Source organism: Brassica napus, unplaced genomic scaffold, assembly GCF_020379485.1.
Source record: "Brassica napus cultivar Da-Ae unplaced genomic scaffold, Da-Ae ScsIHWf_2357;HRSCAF=3043, whole genome shotgun sequence".
Taxonomy (NCBI): domain Eukaryota; kingdom Viridiplantae; phylum Streptophyta; class Magnoliopsida; order Brassicales; family Brassicaceae; genus Brassica; species Brassica napus.
In genome coordinates, this window is record NW_026015716.1 from 2,283 (window position 1) to 18,125 (window position 15,843).

The 15,843-nt window shown below is 34.8% G+C and overlaps 1 pseudogene; it reads left to right on the top strand.

Annotated features, from left to right (window-relative positions):
- The first annotated feature begins 1,036 nt into the window (after positions 1–1,036).
- LOC106421302 lies at positions 1,037–4,423 on the top strand (annotated as a pseudogene).
- The last annotated feature ends 11,420 nt before the right edge of the window (positions 4,424–15,843 follow it).

Below are 15,843 nucleotides of genomic sequence, written 5' to 3' on the forward strand. Positions count from 1 at the left end.
TATTAGCATATCCGATCAAGATGACTGTTTGTTTAACTTGGGTCTTTCCGACTGATGGTTCTTAAATTAATAATATTATATAAAAGCTGATATTAAAATCTTTTCTTTTTGCAAGAGATGTATATGCGTTAAAGATGAACACGAATCAAATATCTAGGTTTTTGAAATATTTGTGATCCGATCCGTTTCATCTGAATAATAATTTAATTCCATGCGAATTTTTCGGCATTTTGATATTTGATTTTTTTTATATTTTTAATCATATATCCAATTTGATTCGTAAAAAAAAAATTAATATTTAAAAAAGGTAAATAAATAAATAATTCAAATTAAATAAAATTCTTAAGTTTTTATACAAAATATATTAATTCTATATTATATAACCATTTATGTTTTGTGTTTATGTTTTATTTTATCATTGATCGAAATTGTAGTTGGCTAAATAGTTAAGGATTATTTTTATAAGATAATTATTATTTTTAATCTGTACGAATAATTCTAAATGTCATCTATATAAAAACAGAAAAGAGTATTTTATTATTATGAGTATACGACCCATTACATGTGTACCAAAAAAGGATTTCATGGTACACGATTATAAAATTTGTGCGGCATGTGTCAGACTGTCAGGTTGGTGAAAACACACCAAGGAAAATACACAACCATTTTCACACGGTGTCAATAACTTATGATTGCTTTGTCAATAGATATTACAATCAGAAATCGAAGTATATGCCAATATTTGAATGCAGAAAAGTATATACCACTCGTTTTTAATTTTGTCAACGTCTTTCAAACTATCATTTGTTTGACTGATTCTCTTTATTTCTAATTTAAAGAATTCTTATAAAAGGGGGTGTCGCTTTCTTCAACAAGTTTTGAATTTTTTTTTCTTCCGGTGTAGCCTTTATTCAATTCCATGACAGAACCAGAGTTGACAAAGACATACGTGCTCTGTAATAACTCGAGTCGCTTCTTATATTCATGTCAAAACTTAAAAGAGTTTCAAGTTTGGTCTCATATCAAGATTACAAAGATGGCAGAAAGGGTAGAAGCATCTGTTACAGATGGAGAAAGCACGATCGAAGAAAGAGACAGAGAACTTATGAGGGAATTTGAGGAGGGACTCGATCAACCCATGGACGAAGAAGCTGACATGCTCAAGGACATGCACGGAGAAAAAGTAATACTTACTCTATTTTACTCTGTTTCGGTTTCATATAGAGAGTTTGAGAAATGGAAAAAAGATTAGGTTTTTTTTAATTTTTGCTTTTTTCATCAGAGCTTTTCGATGTTGATGCTACTGAGACTATCATTCCAAAGTCTAGGGATAGTTTATGGCGATCTAGGGACTTCTCCATTGTATGTGTTCTACAATACATTCCCTGATGGAATTGAAGATAGTGAAGATGTAATCGGAGCTCTTTCTTTGATCATTTACTCTCTTCTGCTTATACCTCTCATAAAGTATGTGTTCATTGTCTGCAAAGCTAATGAAATGGTCAAGGTAAGCTTTTAAAAAGCTTGATCATTGTTTTTAACCAAACCGGTTTAGTTTATACTCAATGTTTGTGTGCAGGTGGGACTTAGCTATATACTCATTGCTTTGTAGACATGCTAACGTGAATCTCATCCCGAATCAAACACGCAGCGCGACGAGGATCTCACGACTTATAGTCGAACTTCAGTCGCTGAAGGATCTTTTGCTGCTAAAACAAAGAAGTGGTTGGAGAGTAGACATTCCAAGAAGAGAGCACTTCTTGTCTTGTTCTTATAGGGACGTGTATGATGATAGGTGATGGTATCCTAACCCCAGCCATCTCCGGTAACTAAGAAGCTTCTCTCCCTTTCTTTCTTGACATGTTCACTCAGACCTTTCAGTTTATAAAACCTTCTTTTTAACAGTTCTTTCAGCCACTGGTGGGATCAGAGTCAACAATCCAAAGATGAGCAGCGGTAACATGCAAATTCAGTTTTCATATCTTTTTTGTTTTTGCTCACTTGCTATGATCATTTTTGTTTGGCAGACATCGTTGTGCTTGTGTCTGTCATCCTTTTAATTGGACTGTTCAGTATGCAACACTATGGTACGGACAAGGTGGGGTGCTCTTTGCGCCTATCGTTCTTATTTGGTTCCTCTTCATTGGAACCACTGGCATATACAACATCTGCAAACACGATACAAGCGTTTTAAAAGCGTTTTCGCCAAAATATATATACTTGTACTTCAAAAGAAGAGGGCGAGATGGTTGGATTTCGCTTGGTGGCATTCTTCTCAGCATAACAGGTAAAAGTAGCTTCAAAGAGATTTCTTTAGAGCTATCTTTAAAATGTTTTAATAGGTACAAAGTCTCACATCAGAAGTTGGAAGCTATCTTTAAAATGTTTCCTTTGAAAAAATTGTAGGCACGGAGGCACTATTCGCGGACATTTCTTATTTCCCTTTACAAGCGATACAGCTAGCTTTTACACTTTTTGTATTCCCTTGTCTTCTTCTAGCATACTGCGGACAAGCTGCGTTTCTTGTGAACCACAAGGAACATTATAAAGACGCCTTCTATGCATCTATCCCTGGTTTGTCCTAACCTTTTTCAAAAGCTTTACTAGTCTTGAATTTATAGTGTGCTCTTCCAGAATACTGAAGCTCTTATTAGGGACAAAGTCCCATGTTAGAAGTTAAAAAAGATCTTAATTATTATAAAGGATATGAGTCAATCTAGTTACGTCATTTGTTTGGAAACTCGTCTGATTTAATATGATATCATAGCCCGAAAACTCCAATCTAGTCGATATTTGGTCTGATATCCTGAGATTAATGGTCAAACAACTATCATGTAGTTTTAAGTTGGAAGCTCATCTAACTAACTCTCTTTTGCTTTGACCCCATAGAAAGCGTATATTGGCCGATGTTAATAGTGGCGACCGGAGCTGCAATCGTTGGGAGCCAAGCTACCATCTCAGGGACTTATTCGATAATCAAACAGGCCGTGTCTCATGGATGTTTCCCTCGAGTTAAAATTGTTCACACTTCCAAGAAGTTCCTAGGTCAGATCTATTGCCCTGATATTAACTGGATACTCATGATTGGTTGCATCACCGTCACTGCTAGTTTCAAGAACCAGACCGAGATCGGAAATGCATACGGTAAGATGTACAGGACTAGAGGTTTGGCATTGTTAGTTAGATTTTGTATTTATCTGACTGTTTTTGGTATCTTGGCGAATATTAGGAACTGCGGTTGTGGTCGTGATGCTTGTGACTACATTACTGATGGTGCTGACCATGCTTCTCGTGTGGCGGCGCCACTGGATCTTTGTCCTTGTATTCGCCATTCTCTCCCTCGTGGTGGAATTGTCGTACTTCTCGGCTGTGATCTTAAAGGTCAATGAAGGAGGATGGGTTCCGCTCATGATAGCAGCCATCTCCCTTCTGGTAATGTTTGTTTGGAATTACGTAACAGTCAAGAAGTATGAGTTTGAAGTGCACAGTAGAGTTTCCATGAGTTGGATCCTCGGTCTCGGTCCCAGCCTTGGGCTTGTACGTGTCCCCGGGATCGGGTTGATCCACTCGGAACTAGCGAGTGTGTCCCTCGCATCTTCCCTCATTTTATCACTAACCTCCCCCGATTCACTCCGTCGTAGTGTTTGTATGCGTCAAGAACCTCCCGGTATACACTGTCCCAAGAAGAAGGTTTCTTGTGAAGAGAATCGGACCAAAGACATTCCGAATGTTCCGCTGCGTACCAGGTACTATCCTTTCTTCTTCTCTGTTCTTTAGAAAAAAAAAAAGTGTTTTAAGACCGTTATAAATCTCTAAAAACTTTTTTATAGGTATGGTTACAAAGATCTACACAGGAAAGACGACGATTTTGAAAACAAACTGTTCGATAATCTCTTCTCGTTCGTCCAAACCGAAACAATGATGGAGTCAGATTCAAACTATAGCCCTTATTCATTTAACCATAGACAAGAGTCCAGAGATGAATTGATACGTAACAACAACAACAACCACAATAAAAACATGGTTATGTTTTCATCGATGGTGGACTACACCGAATCCGCTATAGTTCCAGCTGATTCACACCGCATAGCGCAATGAGTTTCAGTCAAACTACACGGTGGAGAAGAAGGGAGGATGAGTTGGAGTTTCTAAAGATTTGTAAAGAGACAGGGGTTGTCCATATCATGGGAAACACTGTGGTGAAAGCAAGAAAAGGATCATTGGTTCCAAAGAAGATAGCCATTAATTATGTTTACCGGTTTCTTGCTAAGATGTGTAGGGCGAATAGTGCTATCTTACATGTTCCACATGAAGCCCTTTTAAACGTTGGACAAATCTGTTATGTTTAGCTTTTCTTTTCTTCAACTTTTGTAAAACAATTGCTGATAAAAGGGTAATAAAGGATACTAATCACAAGGCTAAACTATAGAAACTGTAATGTACGTTGAAGTTCTTTATCGAGATGAATCTTAGTACATGTATTAAATGTCCTGACACGATCCCAAAAACCAAGATTCAGCATATGGCTAGATGAAGAAGCGTGTTTCATGATCGGTGGCCATCTCGCAAACACGAGTTCATCAAACGTGTTTGCCAAGGCCTGATTTCCTTTTCTTTTGCGGCAATATTTTATCTAAATTACTTTTGAAAACCTAATTGAACGGAACTCGATTTTCCGGATATTAACCAATTCTTAGTTTTACTATTCGTACTAAACTGAGAACTATCTGAACGAATTTCCCTCAGTTCTTAAGTGGATCCAAACTTGAAAAAGCCGACACGAACACAGAACGAGTAACCAAACGCCGGTGCCTACATAGACTCTTGATTTGACACAAATATGGCATATTTCACCAGAGCTTGTGCCACATTAAGGGAAGCTTAATTGTTAATGAGTGGCCGGCCAATTGGTTTGGGTTTGGTACTTTAGTTTAGCTTAATCAAATCGGTTTTAGTTTTGTTTACTTCTGATTTCGGAATTTGTTTCGTAAGCAAAAATATGAACTGACTTTTGTGATAAGATCTTCTATATATTATTTCAGGATCTTTTAAAAGTTGTAACCTCAATTTTGTACTTACAATATGAACTTGCGAGTTGTCAACACCTAACATCTACTTATTGCTTACGTGACGGCTTTAAATAACTGTGGACAAACCTTAATGTAACATTTATTCTCTAAAGAAATTATAACTTAACATAAAAATGGTCACTACCATAAATACTTACGACTCTACAATCTCCAACTCAATTCATCTCATAAGATACCTATGATACATCAATCATTACATACTACACAAACTTGTAGCCACATGATAATTCTATTATCGAAACCTATATATGCTTAAGTAGATGCATTAATAATCCAATATGAACATTAAATATAATTGTTACACGTTCTACATCATGATCTACTATACATCTACTATGAAGCAGAATCATTCTAATGAGAATAACTGAATAGGCTCTCATGAATACTATATTAGAGTTATCAGTAAGAAGTTATTACAGACTAATATCATGTTGCGTGATATACATATATTACATGTGTTGTATATATATCATAAATTGATGTTTATATATATATCACATGTGAATTAAATAGTTTATTAACTATTTTGAATTTAGATCTTGCTTACGAAGTAATATTATATACTTAAAATTGTCTATAATGGAATCTCTTACGAATCTCCTTCAAACTAATCTATAAAAGTAAAGATACATTCCAAATCTTGCTACTACACACGTAGCTACATCTTTAATCGAAACTATGACAATGTTTTAGATCACTTTAACTTAATATATGCTATTACACGTACAATGGCATATTTGCTCCTATGAATTCACATGCTAACACTCTAGTGAGTCGACTCATACAGACTCATAGTCATGTATATTAGTTATTATGAGCCATGTATATTTTGTGTATATACATATGTGATAAGTATAACCGGAATTTATATTTCATGTGACCGAATTATTTTAGTTTTGGAATGGTCTACGAAGTATACTATGAATTTGTTACGAAGTTATGGGACTATTAAATTGTGTCAGTGTGAATCTCTCCTCATATAGGACTAATTCATATCATTATGTCTTTATTTCTATGTTTATTTAGATCAATTATGTAAGTTTAGTAATGGGATTGTGTGCGCGCATTCAAGAAATAACACAGATATAAATATGGAAAAGAAATTTGGTCAAACGAATCAACTAAAATTAAGATTTGCTCATAAGGCTATTTAATGTATTGATAGTATATTCTAATTTCGTGAAATTAACAATCATATGTTCACATATTAATTAGCTAAATATTTGTAATTATTTTTTGTTTGACGCATTATTATAAGAGGAGTTAGGTCTTGCGTTCGGTGGCCCCGTCGGTTTTTGGTTCGGTTGATTCGGATTTTCGGTGTTATGCTCATAAGTCCATTCGGGTTTTACTAATTATCAGATCGGGTTCGGTTCGGTTCCTTCGGGGTTAGGTCCGGATCGGATTGTAACCAATGTTTAAAATCGTCCAAAATATATATATTTTAAACCTCAAAAATTGACAAAATAAATTCAAAATATATAAATTATTTGCAAATATAATTAAAATTAGTTAAACTAACTAAATTAACTAAAAGGAGTTAAAATAAAAAAATAAAACAAACTACAAAATATTTTGAATACTCTAAATATCTAAATCACCTTAACATATATAAAACATTAACATATTTAACTAATTTTGGATATCTTCGGATCCTAATTCGGATTCGATTCGGGTTATAACCAAACTCCAAAGTACTAAACTCATAAGTCCCGTTCATATATTTTTGTATAACAGTTCGGATTCGATTTCGGTTTTTCCGGTTCGGTTTAAGTAGATACTTCAGTTGAGGTAAAACGCTCAGGGCATAAGAGGAGTTATAAGACCCGCATATTCCTATATTCCTTCCAATAAAAATGGATTTTTACTCTTTACGAGTCCTAAAATTGACGATGACTGCAATAACTATAAGTCTCACTTCAGGTGTGAAGCCATTCAAATTCATGTTGAAGATTAACATTATAAGCTCATAGTGGAGCAGAGGCCATCATTATGAATTAAGCTAAGCTCATATATTTATAAAGTCATGGGCAGTATTATAAGAGACAGATCCAAAAGTTTGCTATATAAATATAATGCATTTTTTCAGTTTTACGTACTATGTGTTTAGTGTGCGTATAGTTTGAATATTACATATGATACATATTTTCTATAATTATAAGATACAAACTATGAACGAAAATATATAGTTAATTGATGTATTTTTTATGATATTCTCATCCTGCGCATGTCTCTATCTAGTTGTTTGATAATTTGAAATACTTCTTCTGTTCCAAAATAGTTGATGTTTTAGATGAATGCAAAATAATTAAGACATACATATTTTCCTAAAATTAACACTAAAATATAAAATAAATCTAATTCAAGCAATCATAAAAAATAATATAAAACATCATGGGTAACACAGTTTTCAATGACCTTTAAACTAATTAAAAAATATCAAGCATTATGTATTTTGAAACATCAATAACTCTTCAAAATATCATCAATTATAAAATAGAGGGAGTAAGATTAAAAATACTTTTATATAATTTATATTTAAATTTTTTACACATAATTAATTTAAGCTAATTTTATCATCTCGTATTTGATAAATAATTTGTATGTTTGATGGAATAAACTCAAAAGCTGCAATAAAAGTAACATTAACTATAATCTGATACTAAGTAATCAGTAAAATAATTTTTTTATTTTTAATAAATACATATTGATCTAATTTAATTATTGAAATTTTAAAGGAATTTGTATGTTTTATATATTTATTGATATTATTTTTCTTTCAAATTTCTTTGAAATGTATTGTCATTCCATGAGTTTGTGCTATTTATATGTGTATTACTTTAAATTAATCTATAATTTAGGAGATAAATTGGGAAATTGCCACAAATACCACATTCATAGTACCACTTTCATGTTTACATTAATCACTTTTACTCTCACTTTTAATGAAGGGTAAAAGACACTTATACCCCTAGGGTTAACTAACCTAGACTTAGGGTTTAGAGTTGAGGGTGAAGTAGGGTTTTTGGAAGGTGAATTTTAGGATTCTAATTATATAAATAAATACTCAAAAAGTATAAAATATTTTTTTAAAAAATAGTTTCAACAATAATTTTCGATTTTCAAAAGAAATTTTGAAAAAAGTAAAAAAAAAATAAAAAAAGTTTGAATTTGTAAAAGTATAATTCGAAAACATAAAAAAAAATATTTTAATTTTTATTTATTTAAATAATGATTTATTATATATATAGATTGCAAGTGTATAATAGTGTTTTGTCACTTAATGAATAAGATATTTTTGAAAATGTTCCTTTAGATGTGGTAAAAATGAAAAGTGGTACTATGAAAGTGGTAAACATAAATTTTCTCAAATAAATGATATATTTCTTATTTAGTGCAGTGGTTTAATTATACTTCTGAATTTATATATGTAATATATATTATTTTATTTTATATACGTAATATATATATGTAAAAGAAAATTTAGCTAATATCAATTTATAAAAATATTTTAATTATAACACAAAAATATTTAATTACTTACAATTTTAAAATTTATATCATAATAAAAATAAATATATAAGAGAATCTTTTTAGTTATTTTTGTTTAGATAATTATTTTTAAACAAAATATTTTTTGTGATAAAGTTTGATACGATAATAAATTTGATGAAATCTTAAAATATTACAAAATCTCAATGACATAATTCGTATTATACCACGTTACATCAGCAATTTTTTAATAATTTTTTTTGTTAAAAAGAATAATCAATAGATCGACTATGACATGAAATTTTTAGAATTAAATTTTTTCTCTTGATTATATAGAATTTTGTCTCAGTCATGCTTATAAAAAGAAACTGATCTTAAATGGAATATGCGTTGTGGAAACCCCCTGGTCCAGTGGTTTAACCAAGGGTTCATTAATGCTTCTACACCAGAGATCTGGATTTCAATTCCCGGAGAAAGCGGAATTATGCGAACTAAAGGAGAAAAGGTTTACAAGAGATCTACAACATGGCGCAAAGAATACCGTCAAGTGTGGATCCGATATGGTAGCTCAGGTGATGCAGTCAGGCGTGAATCATTATACGGCAGGTAGAATTGTCGGCTGTAGAATTGTCTGTAATATTTCTCATAGTTGTAATAGCATAATTATCATGTATTAAAAAAAATGGAATATGCGTCTTAATGACAAAATTTGTAGATTTTTATCAACTATTTTGAAGTAAGAAAACGATTGTATATTTCCTTGGAGTACGATATTGTGTAATTTTAACTATCAAAATATTCCAACATATTCAAAGGTAAAAATTACATGATTGAATTATATTTTTCTAGAGGCATATGCTGGAATGATGCAAGAACTAATACGACAGCAAAAGTGACATAAATTGTAGCAATTAACATAAACTGTAACAGATTTTTTCAAGAAAATATATATGTACCAGGGGAGGGTGTATTCAATTGTATTAAAATGACATACATATCTACTGTCATATAAATCTGAATTAATTATTTTTTACTGTTATTGAAAATATTTTAAGTTAAAATTTTGATTCTTTCTAATCATTTTAGAATGTTTTGGTTTTTTTAGTTAAAAATAAAATAAAATAAAATCTCAAATATCATACTTTATATGAGTTTTTTGGGTTTAACTAAAATCATTATAAAATTCCAGCTCACCTAAACATCTAAAATTTTAATAAAAATCATATGATTTTAGATTCTAACTTGAATGCACCCACTAGAACTTTTTTTTGTCTAACTTTCAAACGAAGTTTTTTTGTCTAACTTTCAAACGAACTTTGAAAACTTACTGGACAGTTATCTCAAATTGTCATTTTAAGTTTTTGTCACAAAAATAGCTTTCAAAAAAGAAAATGATCAAATAGTTCTTTTTTATTTTGAAAATTTTAATTTTAATTTTTTATTTTTTTTAAATTTGAAACTCTATCCTCAAAACCTCACCCCTTAGCTCTAAGCCCTAAAGTCTAGATTAGTTAAACCTAGGGTAAAAATACATGTTTACCTTTTAATAAAATTTATTTTGATCATTTTTTTCATTGATGGCTATTTTCGTGAGAAAAACTAAAAAAAAAAGGATTATCCAGAAAATTTCTCAAACTTATTTTTCTTCATCTTTTTTTTACAAAGGGCTTACGACTATACTAAAGAATATTTAAGAAGTTCTTAAAATAAAATAAAAACATGAGTATTCTAATATAAATTAGTAAAGTAGTTAATTTTTTGTTAAAAATAAAAATCATGCCTAATAAATAATTAGAAAGAACTAGAGTAAACAATTAGGAACCAAAACCAAGAGTTGCTCGGAGATACGAATTGCTAAACAATGCAATCTACCCATTATTCAAATGTATACTAGGACTGTGAAAATCGTTTGACGATCAAATTCCATCAAAACAGTATGAACTGTTCTGGATGGTGATGAAAGCATATAAGGTAATCGCCTCTTCTCGGAAAGAGACAAGGAAGAGGAAGAGCCCAAGAGTAGAAGAATATAGCGACAGAGACCAAGCCGGTGAAGAGGCTTTTACGAATTAGGATGCGGTCTCGATTTTTCTTTAAAGTTGGATTAGGTATATTTTTAGTGTGTTGGATTTTTAATTGGGCCGTTGAAATGAGATTATGGCGTTCAGTCATTTCTGGCCGTTGAAATATGATAAGAATTGTTTAAAAGACAATGATAGAAATATCAATCGCAATGGTGAAGAAGAACTAGACATTCATAATTCGATACAATATTTTGGTTGGTACGGAATAATGGAACACACCATTTTTATTGAAATTATCGAAACCACTATGGACAAATCGATGGTTCTGACCAGTATACTCCCTCTGTTTTATAATAAGTGTTATTTTAACATTTTTTTCTTGTTGCACAAAAATGTCACTTTATAATTTCAATGCAAATTATACTTACTTTCAACTAAAAATTAATTGCAAACTGCATTGATTTTATAAATAATTTTATTTATCTCAAATAGTATTGGTTAAAGAGGTGTAATTAATAACAACTTACATATATTTGCGTCATTTTTCTTAAATCTGTGTGGAAAATATCAAAGTGACACTTATTTAGAAACGGAAGGAGTATTATCTTTATTGTACGGCACTATTGTTTCAATAGTTAAAAATTAGTGATATCATTTATATCAAGTGGTTCAGTTAATTGGATGGTAATCAGACGAATATTTATAGATTTAGTTTTGGAGTTAACCAATGTTATACAACAAAAGATAGTGGTACTTATGATGCGACATAAACTTAAAGATTGGAGAAAATTAACATTAATATTCTGTTAATAAAGAAGACCTTTAAAACATCAAGTAAATTCTTTCCATTTACTCTATTAATTATATAATATATTAATTATGTCGCTTGTTGTTTTGCTATTCCATGATCTTGTATGTATTCTTACATTTCATATAAATAAAGATTAGTTGAGAAAAGAAAATATTTCATGTGCAGCGTGTGTCACGTTGGTGAAAGCAAGACATAAGAACATGATTATTGGGGAGTTTTTAGAGTGGGGTTCTTAGCTGAATATAAGAATCCGTTTCTTAAATTTTAACTAAAAAAATTTAGAATCGGCTCTTAAAACTCTTATTTAAGAACCGGCTCTTAGCTTTTTTTAGTTAAAAGTTAAGAAACGGGTTCTTATATTCCGCTAAGAACCCCACTCTAAGAACCCTCCGATAATCTGATGTATATATACTCCTATCTCGTTATTAACTTCCTAAGTACCCTAGATACTCTGATGTATATATACTCCTATCTCGTTAATAATAATAGACAAGCTTCTAAACCTATATGGTATCAGAGCCCCCTTTTTTAATCAAAACACTTCAACGCCGCCTTCTCAATTTTTTTTTCTCCCAAAATGTCAACCTCCCCTTTTTTCAACCAACGAACAAGTTATTCTCGATAACCAGACCTTCTTCAGCGTTACATGACTAATGTCACTAAGTTAACAAGCAGCAATCATCTCATGTGGAGCAAACAAGTTCATGTTCTCTTTGATGCCTATGAACTTGCTGGCTATCTTGATGGATCCCTCGTTGTTCCTGCACCCACCATCACCACTGAAGACACGACAATGGTGAATCAGGAACACACACGCTGGAAACGCCAAGACAAGTTGGTGTACAGCGCCTTGCTTGGCTCGATCTCACCTAACATTCAACCGCTCCTGTCTCGTGCCACAACCGCAAGTCAGATCTGGGACACACTAGCCTCAACGTACGCGAAGCCGAGCAGAGCACATGTCAAACAAGTGCGTCAACAACTTAAGGAATGGAAGAAGGAGACCAATCAGTTGATGACTACTTTCAAGGACTCACCACCAGATTCGATCAGTTGGCCATTCTGGGCAAGCCTCTAGAGCATGAGGATCAAGTGGAATTTATTCTCGAAGGTCTACCAGAAGATTACAAACCAATTGTTGATCAGATCGAGAACAAAGACACACCACCATCATTGACTGAGATCCATGAGCGCTTGCTGAACCATGAAGCTAAACTGCAGTCTTCAAAATCAGTTCTCTCGCTTCCTGCATCAGCAAATGTCTCCACATATCGCGGCAACAACAACACCAATAATGGACAGCGAAATCAAAACAACCGGAACTACTCCACCAGGAACAACAACAACCAACGCAGCAGCACAACAACTGGTCGCCTCAGACCTACACCAACCGCCAGGACAGTTACTCACCTCGCCCGTACCAGGGTCGCTGTCAGCTCTGCAGTACACATGGGCACAGTGCCAGGAGATGCCCTCAGTTCACTGGCGCCAATAGGAACAACAACACGGATGGACTCCAGCACCGTAACCCTTTCAGTCCATGGCAGCCAAGAGCTAATGTTGCAGTTGGTCCACAGTACACCGGCAAACAATTGGCTTCTCGATAGTGGAGCGACCCACCATATAACAAGCGATCTAGCCAACTTGTCTCTTCACCAGCCTTACCATGGCAATGACGAAGTCCTCATCGGAGACGGTTCTGGTCTTGCAATCTCGCAAACGGGTTCCTCTTTTTTCTACCCTCTTACTCTCGTCCTTTAGCCTTACATAAAGTCCTATATGTACCCAATATCCATAAAAACCTTATATCTGTAACCGATTATGCAACTCTAACCAAGTCTCTGTTGAATTTTTCCCGGCGCATTTTCAGGTGAAGGATCTCAGCACGGGGGTCCCATTACTCCAAGGACGGACTAAAGACGAGCTTTATGAATGGCCTGTCAACCCAACACTATCCAAGCTTTCTTTGCTTCTTCTTCTCCTAAAACCAGTTTTATTTCTTGGCATGCCCGATTGGGGCACCCCTCTGTTTCTGTGTTGAACTCTGTTCTTTCGAAATATCAATTACCAGTTTCTTTTACTTCAGACAAACATTCTCCTTGCACTCATTGTCTCATAAACAAAAGCCACAAACTTCCCTTCTCTACCTCCACCCTAAAAACAACCCGACCATTACAAATAATCTACTCCGATGTATGGAGCTCTCCCATTCTCTCATCTGAAAACCACAAGTATTACCTCATTTTAATAGATCACTTCACCCGCTACACTTGGCTGTATCCATTGCAGCGCAAATCTCAAGTTCGCGAAACTTTCATTGCTTACAAGGCGCTTGTGGAGAAACAATTTCAGACACAAATCACCACTCTTTACTCGGACAATGGAGGCGAATACATTGCCCTTCGCGCGTTCCTCACAGAGCACGGCATCAGCCATCTCACCACACCCCCACATACTCCAGAACATAACGGACTTGCCGAAAGGAACACAGACATGTCGTCGAAACAGGCATGACACTACTTTCTCAAGCGTCTGTTCCGAAGAAATATTGGCCCTACGCATTCGCCGCAGCTACGTATCTCATTAACAGACTACCTACACCGGTTCTATCCATGGAGACTCCATATCAAAAGCTGTTCCAGCGACAACCAAACTACAACAACCTCAAGATCTTTGGATGCCTATGTTTTTCTTGGCTCCGGCCTTACAATTCTCATAAGCTCGACGACAAGTCAAAACGATGTGTCTTCCTTGGATACTCATTAACTCAAAGTGCCTATCTATGCCTAGAAGACGATACTAACCGGCTGTATATCTCAAGGCATGTCCAGTTCGACGAAACTTCCTTCCCATTCAAGAAAACCCAACCATCAAAACTTCCATCTCAAACATCAGAACCGGAAACCTCTTGGATCCCGATTGTCACCCCTCTTCCTCATAAAGCTCCGTCTCCGTCACAACCCACTCCCATGGCGCCCCTGAGCTTGGACCTTCACATGTCAACACCTCCGGTGGCGACATCATCGCAATCTATCTGCGTCGGCGAATTCATCGGGGACTCCTCCACCGTCAAACCAAAACTCAGGTGTTTTAATCCTAACTCTATTTCTCAAATTCCTGCCCAATTGAACCTGACCCTAGTTCGACATGCCCATTACCACAAAACCCATTACCCAAAACCCATTATCACAAAACCAAATACCAATTACTCTAAATGTCCAACCAGCCCAACAAACCCAAAACGTAAACCAAATATCTATGACCAATCCAATTTCACCCCCACCAGCAAACACGTCATCGTCTTCCCAACCTGAAACACAACCTTCGCAACCCGTTCTTCCTGTATCAAACCCGAAAATGACCACAAGATCCCAAAACAATATCCGCAAACCAAATAAGAAATACACCCTCTCTGTCCAAGCCAAACCAAAAACAAATCCGAACCAACAACCATACACCAGGCCCTGCGAGATTCGAGATGGAGAGCTTCCTGTAATGAGGAATTCAATGCCCAGATTAAAAATCGAACATGGGACTTGGTTCCACCTCCGCCAAATCAAAATATAGTCTCATGTCGTTGGCTTTTTACCACTAAATATTTTGCTGATGGTACAGAGGAACGGCCAAAGTCGCGACTTGTAGCCCGGGGTTTCACACAACAATACGGAGTGGATTTTGCGGAAACATTCAGTCCAGTGATCAAAACTACAACACTGAGAACTGTTCTTGGAATTGCCGTCACCAAAAACTGGTCTCTTCGTCAACTAGACGTTAACCATGCGTTTCTTCAAGCACGGCTGTCTGATGAAGTATACATGACACAGCCACCAGGTTTCGTCGACAAAGATCGCCCTAACTACGTCTGTCGACTCAATAAGGCTATCTATGGCCTTAAACAGTCGCCTCGTGCTTGGTACAAGGAGCTCAAACAATATCTACTATCTCTTGGGTTTCGGAACTCGATGGCAGACACATCCCTTTTTGTTCTGCGATTACAAAACCATATTGTCTATCTCCTTGTTTACGTTGATGATATAATCGTTACAGGAAGCAGTGACATTATGATCAACAATATCATCAATTCGCTTGGTCAGCGGTTCTCAATTAAAGACCTCGGCAAGCTTCACTACTTTCTTGGCATATAAGTCACCCGCACACAGCAAGGCTTACATTTGATGCAACGGAAATACACACAGTCGACCTCCTCACCAAGACCAACATGCTCGACGCAAAGCCAGTCCTCACTCCCTTAGCCACTTCGCTAAAGCTAACATTACATACAGGAGCTCCGTTACAAGACGCAACCGAGTATCGTACTGTCATTGGAAGCCTTCAATATCTGGCTTTTACACGCCCAGATATAGCGTATGCAGTCAATCGCCTTTCTCAGTTCATGCATAGACCAACAGAGGATCATTGGGCTGCT